Source organism: Oncorhynchus clarkii, chromosome 30 (genome assembly GCF_045791955.1).
Source record: "Oncorhynchus clarkii lewisi isolate Uvic-CL-2024 chromosome 30, UVic_Ocla_1.0, whole genome shotgun sequence".
Taxonomy (NCBI): Eukaryota; Metazoa; Chordata; class Actinopteri; order Salmoniformes; family Salmonidae; genus Oncorhynchus; species Oncorhynchus clarkii.
This window is the reverse complement of record NC_092176.1, coordinates 2,793,759-2,809,608: the sequence shown is the minus strand read 5'-3', so window position 1 is coordinate 2,809,608 and position 15,850 is coordinate 2,793,759. Positions and strand designations below refer to the sequence as shown.

At 43.8% G+C, this 15,850-nt stretch overlaps 1 protein-coding gene across 1 annotated transcript in view; it reads left to right on the top strand.

Moving 5' to 3' along the window:
• Window positions 1-164: 164 nt before the first annotated feature.
• The window catches only part of LOC139389361 (rho-related BTB domain-containing protein 2-like), a 93,903-nt gene continuing 78,217 nt past the window's right edge, over window positions 165-15,850 (top strand). Inside the window, exons 1-2 of the mRNA XM_071136063.1 lie at window positions 165-274; window positions 1,062-1,180. The gene's annotated coding sequence lies outside the window, so the exon portion shown is untranslated. The remainder of the gene's footprint in view (window positions 275-1,061; window positions 1,181-15,850) is intronic.

Here is a 15,850-nt window from a genome sequence, read left to right as displayed (position 1 = left end):
GCCAGCAGATTGAACAAACGGCTAAAACGAACGAGTCACTCAGCAAAACGAATCATGACTCTCGAGTCAGTAGAAAGAGTCGTTCAAAAAGAACCAATCGTTCGCGAACTGGCGCCGGGCTGTCGTCACCGTCACGGCTCTCGTTGATAGGCACTGGCGTTTTTGTCGCTGGATGGGCTGGAGCGAAACTGGGTTCATATACAGCATGTGGCAACAGAGAGCGAGAGACAGGACGGCGAGACCACAGAGACTCCAGGAACTTCGGGCCAATTTGGTGAGGATACACCGCAGTCTTGCAACGCATGCACTATCGCGTTGAATGGGGTGTGATTGGAGGTGAAACAAGGACTTGAGATGTAATTTATTTTTTGTCTCAAAATTTGCCTACATCATTGACAAATAAATACTGGTATAGCCTTTATTTATGTTGTGGATACCACGTGTGTTTTCGTCATCGGCTTAATTGCAAACACATTTGCGCGTAGGCAGTAGTTCGATTTGGATAGTAGTAATAGACCAGTCACTGGTTAGAATAGATAACAGGCGAATAAGAAATATCCGCAAAATTATATGTAGTCTACAGCGTTGTCTTGGTGGAGACAAGAGAATGAATTAGACAAGGAAAGTCGGGCGCAAGCTTCTACAAAGCCCATGTTTAGGTTTGAAAGAAACAAAAGGAAAGTGGAAAACTCGCATCAGCACCAGTGAACACCCAGACAGAGAGGCAGACGAAAGACCACCAGAGTTGACAGCCCTGATAGCGACTGTTATTGGATGACACTTTCATAATTTTAAGACTATATCCGGAAAATACAAGTTTGTCTGCACTTTTTTTGCAATATGCAATAGGCTCCATGTAATTGCATTCCTTCTGGCGTCTGAAAAGTCTGGAGTGTATCAGAGCGAAGTGGTCTCAGCAAAACCACTCCAAAAGGCATCTAAAGACAGGGGTCAAGTCTCACCAAGAAGGAAAACTTGCCAGTAGAAATGAAGTGTTCACAAATGTCGTATCATACAGGATTGTAGCTTACTGAATAGTTATTGTGTGTTGTGCCTTGCAGCTAAATGGAAAGAGAAATAGACGAGCGCTGTCCAAAATAACTTAAATACAGGGAAAGCGAGGACTGTGAAGTGGACCACGCAGAACAGTAAAGATTCCAGAGGCGAATGACCATTGAAGGTAAGCACCTGGTTGAGTGCCGTAATTACAGAATTTAGCCTAGGTCTTATCACAAGAATAAACAATGCAGCAAAAACGTAACAGAAGTAACTGACCACGCTTGCATTGGATTGCATAACCGTATAAGCATGTTGAATACACCTATGTTTTGCTGTTACTTGCAACCTAATTTAGGCTATTACATGAATAATTAAACGCAACTTTTTTAAATGTTGTTTTGTGTACCAATTAGCGAGGCCTACTTTATAATTATTCACCACTGTATGACAATATCTATGATATGTGGGTCCTTTAACATCCCCCCCCCCCCCCCCCCCCAATTGTAAATGATGGTAAAAAAAATAAAAACTTTCTGTCAAAGAGACAGAAAGTAGGCCTAAATGGTTTAAATTCCCCCAAATATAATTGTAAAATGTGATATTTCAACATATGCATTTGTGTACGTTTTTCGTGTTTTGAACAGATCCTTTTTTTTATTTATTATAAATGTCATCCATGGCTGCTTGTTATGAACATTTGTCTGTTATTCATTCAAAGTGTTGTATTTCTGTTACACTCAGAGGCTGAGAAACTGACGATTAAGCTAATCTGACATACCAGTGCGACCTAAAATGGCCACTGATATGGGCGATATGGGCGCCGGTGCCATCAGACTTTTAACTCTATCTTTGGAACTCTATGGGCTATCTACTCGGTTCCAACTGCATCTGAATAGATGAGACTCTTGTCTTGGTATACTGACATTGACTGGGAGCTAAATATGTATTTGAATTATTATATATATCTATTTTTTGTTTGTTTGTTATAGTGGCTGCCAAGCCCCCCAAATCTGGGGGGCTTGGCAAATCTGGGATGGCTCCATATTTATGTTTTCAGATTTTTTTTTGTCAACAACTTGTTGCTTGACATAGTCCTAAAGTTTCAGAAGGATCCCAAAAAGTTTTTTTGAAATTGACATTTTTGACCACTTGGTCAAATATTTAGGAGCATGTGACCAAAATCTCTCTCTCTCTCACCCTCTCTCTCTCTCTCTCTCTCTCTCTCTCTCTCTCTCTCTCTCTCTCTCTCTCTCTCTCTCTCTGTCTCTCTCTCTCTCTCTCACCCTGTCTCTCTCCCTGTCTCTCTCTCCCTGTCTCCCTGTCTGATTTTCCACTTCATGAGATGTGAATGGTGGGATGTTCAGATAGTGTTGACATCAGTTCCTCTGCTCTGTTTTTGTATCAGCTGTGGAATTTGAACCTCTCTTCCTTGGGTGAGGCCTTTCCTGCTCTGTGGAATATGTTAGTCTCCTGAGGGGGCTGGGAGTGTGTATTGATAAACGGGGCTTTCCAGTGGAGTTGATCACCAAACATTCCAGGCTGCTGAATGGAGGGTTAGCGGGCCAGCTCCGTGCAGACGGGAACCATATAAGACGCTGTTTGTCTGTGTGTTGAGCAATAGCATGCACACACACACCCTCCGACCCCCCCCCCCCCCCCCCCCACACACACACACACACTCTTCAACTCTGCATACCCCGGCCAATGCATGGGGCAGGAGGACGTAGGGAGGGCTGTGTGTGTGTGCATTCTACTCTCTATCAAGGGACAGAGAGCTGCCAAAACCAAGGGATGTTTCATAACAGTCTGATTCAGTCTTGGAAAGTTACATGCAAGACAAAGGAAGACACACACAAAGACTGCATAGTTCACACATGTGGAAACTCACACATTGGCAATCAAACACTCACAGAGAGACTCACAAAGATACGCCAGATCAAAGTTCTTCTCTCTAAACCACATGATGTTTGTCACTCTGCTGCAGTAATGTCGTCTCAGGGAGAGGGAGAGAATGAGAGAAGGCGGTGGAAGAGAAGCAGGTGATTGTGAGAGAGAGAGGGATGGCAGTCATACAGTTTCTGTTCTATTCTTTCTCTCTTTGTTTGGCTGCCACCCTGGTTTTTTAAACAGGGTGTCCGTGTGCAAAGAATGTGTGCGCGGCCTGCGTGTGTATGTGTGTGTGTGTGTGTGTGTGTGTGTGTGTGTGTGTGTGTTTGTATGGTGGCAGAGAGGAGAGTTGGAGCCGGGATAGTGTTTGCCCAGAGAGGAAAGAAAGAGCACAGATCCTAAGGAATAGAGAAAGGACATGTTTGGGTTTCTGGGGTAACATGGCCAGGGGAACAACAGAGAACAGCCGGACACTGAGACAAGAGGGCTAGATATTGGGAAAGCCTTTGTTTTGCCAGTACAATATATTGTGTGAGTTGGGAGTCAGGCACTAGGTCAGTTACAACACCTTATGCAAAAACATAGAGAATCCAATGCCCTGCATAACAGACAGACAGACAGACAGACAGACAGACAGACAGACAGACAGACAGTAATCTACTTGCCATGTCTCTTACAGTAGTAAGCCGCTAGCTTTCTAGTTCTTTCCAGCGTCCTCTGCTCTTCGGGGTGAATCCTAACTTCACTTAAGTAGAATCTTCACTCAGTCTCCCATTGATATTAATGCATGACTAAGTGAAAATTCGTAGCAAGACTTCAGTGGAAGTTTGGATTAGCCTCTAAAAACGTAGGGCCTCAAAAGAAGAATCAAAAGAAATCAGTCAAGACCTCAGAAAAGTCTAGTTCATCCTTGGGAGCAATTTCCAAAGGTATCACGTTCATCTGTACAAATAATAGAATGCAACTATAAACACCATGCGACCACGCAGCCGTCATACCGCTCAGGAAGGAGACACGTTCTGTCTCCTAGAGATGAACGTACTTTGGTGCGAAAAGTGCAAATCAATCCCAGAACAACAGCAAAGGACCTTGTGACGATGCTGGAGGAAACGGGTACAAAAGTATCTATATCCACCGTCCACCTGGTGCACGTCACTAAATAAATGGCATCATGAAGAAGGAAAATTATGTGGATATTTTGAAGCAACATCTCAAGACATCAGTCAGGAAGTTAAAGCTTGGTCGCAAATGGGTCTTCCAAATGGACAATGACCCCAAGCATACTTCCAAAGGGGTGGTTTCAAAATCGCCTATGGACAACAAAGTCAAAGTATTGGAGTGGTCATCACAAAGCCCTGACCTCAATCGCATAGAACATTTGTGGGCAGAACTGAAAAAGTGTGTGCGAGCAAGGAGGCCTACAAACCTGACTCAGTTACACCAGCTCTGTCAGAAGGAATGGGCCAAAATTCACCCAACGTATTGTGGGAAGCTTGTGGAAGGCTACGAGAAACATTAGACCCAAGTTAAACCATTTTGAGGCAATGCTACCAAATACTAATTGAGTGTATGTAAACTTCTGACCCACTGGGAATGTGATGAAATAAATAAAAGCTGAAATAAATCGTTCTCTCTACTATTATTCTGACATTTCACATTCTTAAAATAAAGTGGTGATACTAACTGACCTAAGACAGGGAATTTTTACTAGGATTAAATGTCAGGAATTGTGAAAAACTGAGTTTAAATGTATTTAGCTAAGGTGTATGTAAACTTCCGACTTCAACTGTATGCTCACAAGCACACAGAAACAAATTCAAGCCCTCTGTGTATAGTGCATACACAAAAACTCACGATAGTGCTCAGAATCTCTGACACACACACACACACACACACACACACACACACACACACACACAGAGGACAAGAGAGGGGCAGCAGTAGAGATAAGCCCAGCTGGTGTTCCCAGAGGGGGGCCTCTCTCTCTCTGACCTCTCCCCCGCTCTGAGAGCCCTAGGTTGGGCTAGGGACAGGGCCTGAGTGGATGTCCAGTCTGGGTCCCAGGTCCAGGGTGACGTAACAGATAAGCCTGCCTGTTGCTCAACTCTCAACTGACACACTATGAGGTAAGAGCTCAGCGCTTCTGGGCCAAAGGTTCAGCACAGCTAAGTGTGTCTTGTTTCTTCTATGGGTATTTTGGCTTCCGACACTGGCTTGTAGCATTGTTACATCAGCCAGACCAGGTAAAGCCATTCCTGATGATACTTACATGCGGCCTAACCTTGCCTTGGACTTGGAGTGTCCAAGACAGTGTCCAAGACATATTGAGTGTTCAAGACATTCACCTTCCTCTTTTGGCAATTCAAAGGTACACCATATACACTTACACAGTTCCTAATGACATTATCCCTCTGCATTTGTAAGGCTCTCACAGTGTGAACACTAAGAAGTGGTGAAAAATATCTGCTTTATGTGTTGGATATTGATGCCTGTAGGTTCTAGTGTGCTAGATATTATTGCAATTGGGCAGTGGTGGGCAGTGTCCTCAAATGCCCTTACTATACATTGAGGGCCATTCACTCTTGTTCCCTTCACACTCTGTCCTACTGTGCTTTCGCCTGCCCTCACACTGTTAGGTAACTAGTGATGCTTTTCCACTGCAGGGCCGTGCCGTGCTGGGCCGTGAATATCACAGTTCCTATTTCATTTCCATTTGCCCATGGCCCGCTTGATTCCTGGAACCAAGCAGGATATTCAGCCTTGTTTGATATCTGGTACTGACCTCGAACCAAGTAGGCTGGTGGGTGGGTTTACAAATGGCCGTACTCAATGATTGCTCTTGTGCAATTATATCGCAGTGTCGCTCGCGTATGTTAACACTCATGTACAAGTCACTGGCGCCATTTTTACAAGAGACGGTCAATCTGACCACGAACGTTACAGCCAAAGATAGAACTTGGTACAGCGACACTAGTGAATAACTCTCAAGCCAAAAACAAGTAATGGAAGCAGCAAATTGGTCAGTTGGAGAATCCAGTGGTAACTGGATTCTCCCACCAGGAATTAAAAGATCTTCAAAAATATACTGGATACATTAGCCGAGATGGGATTCCATCGGTCAGTAAAACAGTGCAGGGAAAAAATTCAGAAACTCAAACAAGAATATAAAAATATAAAAAGACCACAACAGCAACAGTGGATCAGACAGTGATATTTGAAACCATGATGACGCCGAGCAGCGATGATCAGCACGACAATACACTGTTTTTTAGCCAAATTACTATCTAGCTAGCTACCAATGTCTTCAGCGTAGCTAGCTGTAGCTTGTGAGAGTGAGCACTGTGCGAGACGTGAACTAGGGATGACAACTTGTCATGTAAATATCCATGGAAGGCCAACGCTGTGGACTTAGTACATGTTTGACGTTAGCCGGAGTATCTGACTTTACATTATACAAACATACATAGAGGACATTCCTGAACCTACCGACTCAGAGGAAGCTGCGTGCTCGAATAGTGAACCTACGACCTCAGAGCTCTGCACCCCCAGACACCCGGCGTCCATCGACACAATCAATGCTCCTGCAACTCCTGATCCCTGCACCCCCAGGCACCAAGGGTCCATTCTTGGTTGGTAAACAGTTCACTGTCAATTGTTTAGCCCTAATCGCACAACTTAGCAGTCTTCAACAGGGGTGGGCAATCTCATCCACAGAGGGCTTTTGTCATGGCAGGATTATGATCCTAAACATTATTCAAGGAGTGTGGATCTAGGAATTTATATATAAAACTGTTAACACTGATTCAATGAATCAAATTATGGCCCAATACCTTACCTTTATTTGCATCATTGGTGTATCTGGTTGATCTACTTGGATCCCACAGTGGCCTTTCCGGGAGAATATTTAATACATTTGATGAGACAGTTACGGATGGAGAACAAAACTGAACTCACACTTGCTGCCCTCAGGTTTGCTTTGGAGTGTGTACCTTATCATTCCTTACCTTTTACATGGCATTACTTCTGCCTAAATATTTTCCCAGGGGAAGAGAAAACGCACTGCAAGCAAAACCAGTGAATACCTGCATTTCGTGAGTGAGACTTGAGGACTCATACCTGGAGACACATGAGGCCCAGTGTCAGCAGCAGGATCAGCTCTTTAATCAGCTGCGTGAAGATGAGGCAGCAGACAGGACAGCCAGGGCTGCTGAGATGGCCCAGACCGCCTTGTTTAATAACAACTACATAGCTGTATTTGGACTGTTTGTCCAAGCCATAAAAGCTCTACGTGTCACTAGACTAAACTGTCTGAAGTTCTTGTGTAAAATACTTATTTTTTTATTTTCTTAAATTTGCTCTACACAAAACGCATTGTAAATGTGGCTTTCAATTACTGTTCATTGAATTTAGCCTACGGTTAGACAATTACAATATACATGTTGGAGCAATAAACTTCTTAAACATGCTTGTGTTGATTTTAAATGTCGGAAATAAAGATTAGACATGATTTACACACTTTTATTAAACAACAAACGTTGGTCGAACATAGAAGATACAATTGTGTAGTAGGTTATTCACAGGAAGTAAGAAACAAAACTTATAAGAACGTATGTCTAATGGTAAAATGAACACAAGGGAGTATATCAGTACTTTATTAATCAGGGTAAAATCATGTGATAGGGGGTGTAGTAACCAAAAAGGAAGAGACCCACTGAACTAAGTGGCCAGGCTTGGTCTGTCATGCTAATAGTTCAGTTTTGGTCCAGGCGCTTTGTTGTCCAAACGGTGTTGGTGGAGTTGGGTGTCTGAGAAAATCATAAAGAAGGAAAAAAGAGAAAATCTGTCATTAAACATTGTGTTTGTTTGTCAGTGGGACATCAACTCACCATAGCATAGTTGGAGATAATAATAGTTGATTGGGTTGATTACTTATCATCTGATTAGGTCAGGAAGTGTTTCTCATAGGAGTGCTAAATGACTCTTGCAGTATTGAAGGAGGACAGCTAGCTATTACACTTGCAATAAGGTGCAGTCCTGCATTATTACTCTTGCAATATGTAGGCCTAGGTATGTACAATGTATATCTATCACAAAGACAGATACACATTATGTAGCCAGCTAGATAGATACATTGTGCATACTTCCTAGGGTCCTGTCACACACAGCATACTGCAAGAGGAATACCGTATTGCAGGACTGCATCTTATTGCAAGAAACTGTAATGGCTGGCCTCATTCCAAATAACTTTTGAGGAATTCACAAAGACAGATACACAACAGCTAGCTAAACAGATAAAAGCACACTCTGTACCTCTCACGGAGCATTTGTTTTGTAAGCTGGTCTTTCAACCGGCTGACGCGATCCTCTCCTCCCTCGCATGTTAACAACTTACATTGTGTATTTCTCCATCTCTTTTCAGCTGTCTCCTCTCGTTCAGTCTAGATTGCTGCCCATTAATAAAATTTACAAGGATGACACAAAATATAGCCCGGCTAACTCCTCCATACTTAAAAATGGCAGTCACCGAGGATCACAACAATTTCGCTGTTGAATTGCGTCATCGGTCGCTGTCTTAAAATTTCTTAAAAATAAACCTAGTCCTGTTTCCAGTTCAACTGCAAATGGAAAACAAACAAGAACCAACAAGGCTAGTTTGTTCTGGTTCCGGCACAGCCCACCATGGTTTTGTTCATCCAGTGGAATTGCGCCATAATAGTGTTTGACAATCAGGAGGTTGGCAATTACCACCAATCAGCATTGACAAGACATATAAAAAACGAAACAGGATTTTGAAAGGACACACGTGCACGAACTCAAGCCATCCAAGAAACCAGAAGATTGGCCTTCCTAATCAAGCTTGTGTAAGAGGGCACTTGTTTTAATTGGGAAGACTGATGTAACATCACGGCTATAGTGAATGAGTCAGACACCCAAACCACAGGTTGAGTGGGAGAGTCTCTTCAGTGGGAGAGACTCCCACATTCTCTCTCCGTCAGCCTTTGTGGCCGACTCCCAGCCCGGCCGATACTAGTGGGAGGTCACTGTGGAACAACTATAATCTCTGCATTACCATGGAGGAGAAAAAGTAAAGGAGGGCCCCTGGATACAATAAAACAGTGTCCATGGGTTAGGGTATAGCACAGGTGTAGTGACAAAAGTCACACAGCACTATATATAGGTGTGAGTCATTTCCTCTGTGTGAATAAAGATTTTGACTGCTCATAAATCTTCAGAGCTCTGGTAATAGACTCCGTCAGCTCTCTGGTCATTCAGGTCTATGGTGACTCCTACTAGCTTGTGTAACTGTACCTATACAACATCATGCAGATCGTCTTCACCATGACAGAAGGAAGAGATGGGAAGCTTTCGTGGGCAGTAATATTTGCTATGTGTATATAGAGTAAATTAAATATACAGTACCAGTCCAGAGTTTTTTTACTATTTATTTTTTACTATTTTCTACACTGTAGAATAATATTGAAGACATCAAAAGTATGAAATAACACATATATGGAATCATTTAGTAACCAGAAAAAGTGTTCAACAAATCAAAATCTATTTTATATTTGAGATTCTTCAAAGTAGCCACCCTTTGCCTTGATGACAGCTTTGCACATGCAGGAATCCCTACATGGAGGAACGCACAGAATTGTGGGCTGCATCACACACTAGTGAGAAACATGGGGAAATGGGAGCACAGATGTACCTAAGAATTGCAACATCAACCTACCGATGGCTAGCTAGCTACAGGTGTAATTAAAAAACGTACTCCTCTGTAGCACATTAACATCCTCCTACACTTTAAACGCAATGACCGTTTCCTGTTAATACACGTTATTTAACTCAAGCTATTGTTAGCTATCCATGTTATTTGCTGAGTAGCTAGCTAGCTAGCTAGCTAGGTTTGCAACAGGAGCCAATAACTCTTCTCCCATTTAATGTTAATCTCACCCTTCTTCCGATTTCAGCGATATGATTCGCTGGCACAAACGCTCTGTAACGTTTCGATGGTTCTCCAAACTGTTTATGAAATTTCAGCTATATGATTCGCTGACACAAATAGACAATTTGCAGATCCGATGTAAAGTTATTGAGAGCTCTTGTTTCAGCTAATCATATTGCTGAAATTGGAAGAAGAAGAGTGGGATTTAGGGCCGTCACCAGAACCAATCAGTTGGACGGGCATTTGATTTCCCTAGGCGAGGGGCCCGTTTTTTTCACAGGATCTTGTGCACACACACACAAAAAAGGGTGTTATAGTAAAAACCATAGGCGTGTGAGTTTCAAGTTTGCGGAAGCTTACAATTTATCCGACCATTTCTACCGATCTACCGAAATGACAGGGATTAACTGTGCGTTCTGGTGACATACTGTGTGTACTGAGGAATTGATCTAAGCACATTCACTGTTTCACCTCAGCACCTCAAATGAATAGCACTTTACTTAAGGTGTCTGTACACACTCTATAAGGGCATATGACATGGTTATGGTGCCCATCATTCCATTCAATGTAATAATGTGACACAGAGGTTGGTAAATGACATAACACCCTGGTATGTGGACTCTTATGTAGCTTGTAAAAACATATGACGTATGTTGTCATGCAGACTGTACAATAGCAGTTGTTATTAACATGTTGACGTTAGACCATATGACTGGATGACCAGTCATTTTCAACACCCGTTATAAACTGTCTTGTTGCATCTCAAGCCTTGACGCATAACTATTTAAAACTACTTATGACAGTTTACGGGCAAATATTATAATGTGTTATATGGCTTTAATAAAGGCTTTACATGAGTACATGCATAAGACACCTACAGTCAATTGTTATCCAAAATGCAAACTGTAAGATACAAATGTGTCATAAATCATAGGGAAATACTATTACTGCAACCATAGCCAAATGGTCTTGCTGTAGGCCTACAATAATCTGGTTCTTTCTGCCACAGTGCACTCAGTGTCGCGGTCATTGACATGTGGTCACAGTGTGTGGTGACCGTCGGTAGCCAATGATGAGCGCTAGGCGACCGCTTGGTCCAGAAATATCCGGACTCCAGTATAGATTTTTCCATTACTCTTTTTAGAGCGTACCATTCACTCTGACTGTGTAGCCGAGTGCACCAGACTGTCAATGAATGAGATGTAGCTGTGTGTGTTTGTCTAATACGTGTGTGTGTGTGTGTGTGTTTGTGTGTGTGCCTGTATGTGTGTGTGTGTGTGTAGAGGAACACACACTAACAGAGCAACAGAATCAGACAAACAACACTCAAGCTAGTTGGCCTAATCACAACAAAGGCCCTTCCTGTTTGCAGTGGGGGACTGGGGTCTCTCTTCCTGAACTAGACTGTCTGGTGATACAGTATGTTTTCTATTTATGTCTGTCTCTTTCTCTCTCTTCCTTTTCCCATCTCTCTCTCTCTCTCTTTCCCCTGTCTCTTCCTCTCCCCCATCTCTCTCTATTTTTCTCTCTTTCTTTCTGTAGACTTTCTCTGAAACATTACAGTGTGTTAAGGCCTGTGTGTGTTAGTGTGAATAAAGAGCTGTACTGTGTGAAGGCCTGTGAGTGTGTACAGCCTGATCAGTGGGACCACCAGGCTGAAGTGCAGAGGTGTTTTAGCCCCACTCTCCAAGGCCTCTATCTATCACCGACTCTCTAGCACATTTTATTTCTTCAATTAATATCACACTTACTCCCTTTCTTCATCAGTATGTTTCTCTCAGTCTTTCTCTCTCTCCCTCATTCACCTTCTTTCTCTCTTTCTTTCTTTCCCTTGCCATCTCCCCCCATCTCTCTCTCTTTCTCTTTCTCCTTCTATCAGATCTTGCTCGGTAGTACTTGTTCAGCCGTTAATCTTCTCACTCACTTTTACAGAGGTAGCGTACAACTCCCCCTCCTAAACACATCAATAGATCTATCATCATGTCATTACTATGCCATAAGGGACCATTTATCATCAACCGTGTCCCAGTCCAGCAGCATCGTATCATTCTCTTCCTCATCCTGGATGGTCCGGTTGAGGGAAAGCAACATCAGTGCTAGATTCACTATCTCTGCCTCTGTTGTATCGTCTAAAGTTTAGCCCAGCCCAAGGTCTACTGTGACACGTCCTCGCCAAAGTGTGATGAGCGGCTTGGATTTGTCCAAAGTTCACACTGGTTAAGAACATTCCAACAATCCCACAAGTAGCACAGGCCTGCAAATACTTAGTAAGTGCATGTTGAGCCAGGCCTGTGGAAAGATTAAAGGCCCAGAAGCAGGGTTGCTTGTGTCAGGATCCTCTCAGTATGCAGATGACACGGCAGCCCATGTCAAGTGGCTCCACGGTGATGGGGCAACTAAAGGATGCACTAAATGAGGTTGATAGGGAACAATTCTAGCAGATTATCTCAATTTCAGGACTGATCACTGGACGCATGGATCGAGTGGTTAGTGTGTGATTTTTATGCAGGCCGATAGAAGTAATATGTTCACTGGATTGTACTTGTTAAACACTCATCTTTGGAAGTAGATGTTTGATCACTAAACCTGAGAGTTGTGGGTATGTCCCTGGCTGGCTTGTATCATACATTAGGCCTACCTGGGTGAGGTACCCAATGAGCATTTTGTGTGTGTGTGTCCAGTGCAGAAGCAGATTGTGGGGCTCTGCGAGTGTGTGTGTGTGTGTGTGTGTGTGGTTGCATGTGTGTGTGTTTTTGGTTTTATTTTCCTTGTGTGGACCAGAAGCCCTTACGAGGATAGTTAAACAAAGAACATTTGAACAAGTGGGGACATTTCACTGGCCCTAACAAGGGAAAAAGGCTATTTTAAACTAGGGGTTAGGTTTATGGTTAGGGTTAAGAGTAAGGGGTAATGTTATGGTTAAGGTTAAGGGTTAACGGTTAGGGAAAATAGGATTTTGAATAGGAATAAATTGTTTGGTCCCCACAAGGACAGTAAAACAAACGTGTGTGTGTTTTCATGTGCGTGCCTCTGTGTGTGTGTGTGTGTGTGTGTGTGTGTGTGTGTGTGTGTGTGTGTGTGTGTGTGTGTGTGTGTGTGTGTGTGTGTGTGTGTGTGTGTGTGTGTGTGTGTGTGTGTGTGTGTGTGTGTGTGTGTGTGTGTGTGTGTGTGTGTTTGGCCGGGACCCAGCCCCATCACGTAATTAAGCCCCTAGAACAGAGGCTGAGTGGATCCTTAATCAGATTAGACCTGCCACTTGACCAGGCCATGCAATAAGGAGCACCTCTGCTGACCTGTGTGTCCCTTTCCCCGCTGAGTGGATGATGTGTGTGTGTGTGTTTGTCCCTATAAGACCTGCCTGACCAACCTCGTTCCCCTCGAGGCAGTAGGTATAGGGTGGGGTATGTGTCTGTGTGTAAGTGAGTTGGGGGTCGATGCGGACAAACGGCAGGCCATCCACAGACATCGTTCCGTGCAGTTTGTCTCTATCAAAGCAGCTTTGTGCCTCTCAAGAATTCAGAGCATCCACTTCAAACCCCCTCCGCCTCTACCTCCCCTATCCCATTCCTTGTTATAAACTGTTTTGCGCTCAGGACCGTGGCATTTCAAAGGCTGAAGCAAAACAGAAACTATTTAGCTAGCAAAGAATGGTTGGAGTCTCTGGCTGAAGTGTTTATACTTGAGCACTGTGAGGAGTTTCACAGTTGAGTTCCTCCCATGTTCCCCCTCCCCTCCTCATTTTATCTAGAGGTAAAGGATGAGGGTAAGAGAGCAGATATGCCACATAAATGGGCAGTGCCCCTGGTGTGAAAGGACTGCCTGCTCTGCTCTATGGCATGCCGGGGGGTTGGGTCCAGTTGGTTGTGCACCCAGCTCTGCTTGGCATGGATGATACCTCTGATAAAACTCACCGCTGGCATCATCATCTGAGGCCTGTTTTAATGCACTGAGACACAAGGTATTTAAACACAACACGACCCCCTCCCTCTAATGTCACTTCACATTCCCTGCATAGCTCCCTATCACAACCTCTTATCACAGCTACAGACCTGGACATGTGGATTATAGTCATCTATCAGTGTAACGCAGGGCCGTATCCAAAACTGATCCTAGACCAGAATTCCTACTCTGAGATGCTTTGTGAATATGGGCCAAAATCTTATCCAGAGAGGGCTTTTGTCAGTGCATACCAAAAAGTTACTGAGCAAAAGGCGTACACATACATACTGTCATGACTTCCGCCGAAGTCAGTCCCTCTCCTTCGGGCGGCGTTGTGCGGTCGATGTCACCGGTCTTCTAGCCATCGCCGATCCACTTCTCATTTTCCATTTGTTTTGTCTTTGTTTTCTACACACCTGGTTTCTATTCCCCAATTACATGTTCATTATTTAACCCTCTGTTTCCCACATGTTAATGTGCGTGTTTATTGATTGTTCATGTTGGTACTTGTCGGCTGGTTATGTTTGCGGGGTTATGTATTTACGCCCGTTATTTTCGAGTGACCGGTATTTCTCCGCACCTTGAGTATTGTCTGTATACTGGTGCTGTCGTGGAAGTAAATACCTTGTACACTCATTTCTGCTCTCCTGCGCCTGATTCACTGCACTAGTTACCCACCGCGTGACACATACAGTTGATTCGGAAGTTTACATACACATTAGCCAAATACATTTAAACTCAGTTTTTCACAATTCCTGACATTTAATCCTAGTAAAAATTCCCTGTCTTAGGTCAGTTAGGATCACCACTTTATTTTAAGAATGTGAAATGTCAGAATAATAGTAGAGAGAATGATTTATTTCAGCTTTTATTTCTTTCATCACATTCCCAGTGGGTCAGAAGTTTACATACACTCAATTAGTATTTGGCAGCATTGCCTTTAAATTGTTTAACTTGGGTCAAACGTTTTGGGTAGCCTTCCACAAGGTTCCCACAATAAGTTGGGTGAATTTTGGCCCATTCTTCCTGACAGAGCTGGTGTAACTGAGTCAGGTTTGTAGGCCTTCTTGCTCGCACACGCTTTTTCAATTCTGCCCACACATTTTCTATTGGATTGAGGTCAGGGCTTTGTGATGACCACTCCAATACCTTGACTGTGTTGTCCTTAAGCCATTTTGCCACAACTTTGGAAGTATGCGTGGAGTCATTGTCCATTTGGAAGACCCATTTGCGACCAAGCTTCAACTTACTGACTGATGTCTTGAGATGTTGCTTCAATATATCCACATCATTTTCCTGCCTCATGATGCCATCTATTTTGTGAAGTGCACCAGTCCCTCCTGCGGCAAAGAACCCCCACAACATGATGCTGCCACCCCTGTGCTTCACGGTTGGGATGGTGTTCTTCGGCTTGCAAGCCTCCCCCTTTTTCCTCCAAACGTAACGATAGTCATTATGGCCAAACAGTTCTATTTTTGTTTCATCAGACCAGAGGACATTTCTCCAGACTGTTGTTTCTCCTCCACCAAACTTTACAGTTGGCGCTATGCATTCGGGCAGGTAGCGTTCTCCTGGCATCTACCAAACCCAGATTCGTCCGTCGGACTGCCAGGTGGTGAAGCGGGATTCATTACTCCAGAGAACGCGTTTCCACTGCTCCAGAGTCCAATTGCGGCATGTTTTACACCGCTCTAGCCAGCGCTTGACATTGCGCGTGGTGATCTTAGGCTTGTGTGAGGCTGCTCGGCCATGGAAACCCATTTCATGAAGCTCCCGACGAACAGTTCTTGTACTGACGTTACTTCCAGAGGCATTGTGGAACTCGGTAGTGAGTGTTGCAACCCCTTCGTGCTTCGTGCTTCAGCACTCGACGGTCCCGTTTTGTGAGCTTGTGTGGCATGCTACTTCGCGGCTGAGACGTTGTTGCTCCTAGAGATTTCCACTTCACAATAACAGCCCTTACAGTTGTCCGGGGAAGCTCTAGCATAGCAGAAATTTGACAAACGGACTTGTTAGAAAGGTGGAATCCTATGATGGTGCCACGTTGAAAGTCACTGACTTCTTCAGTGAGGCCATTCTACT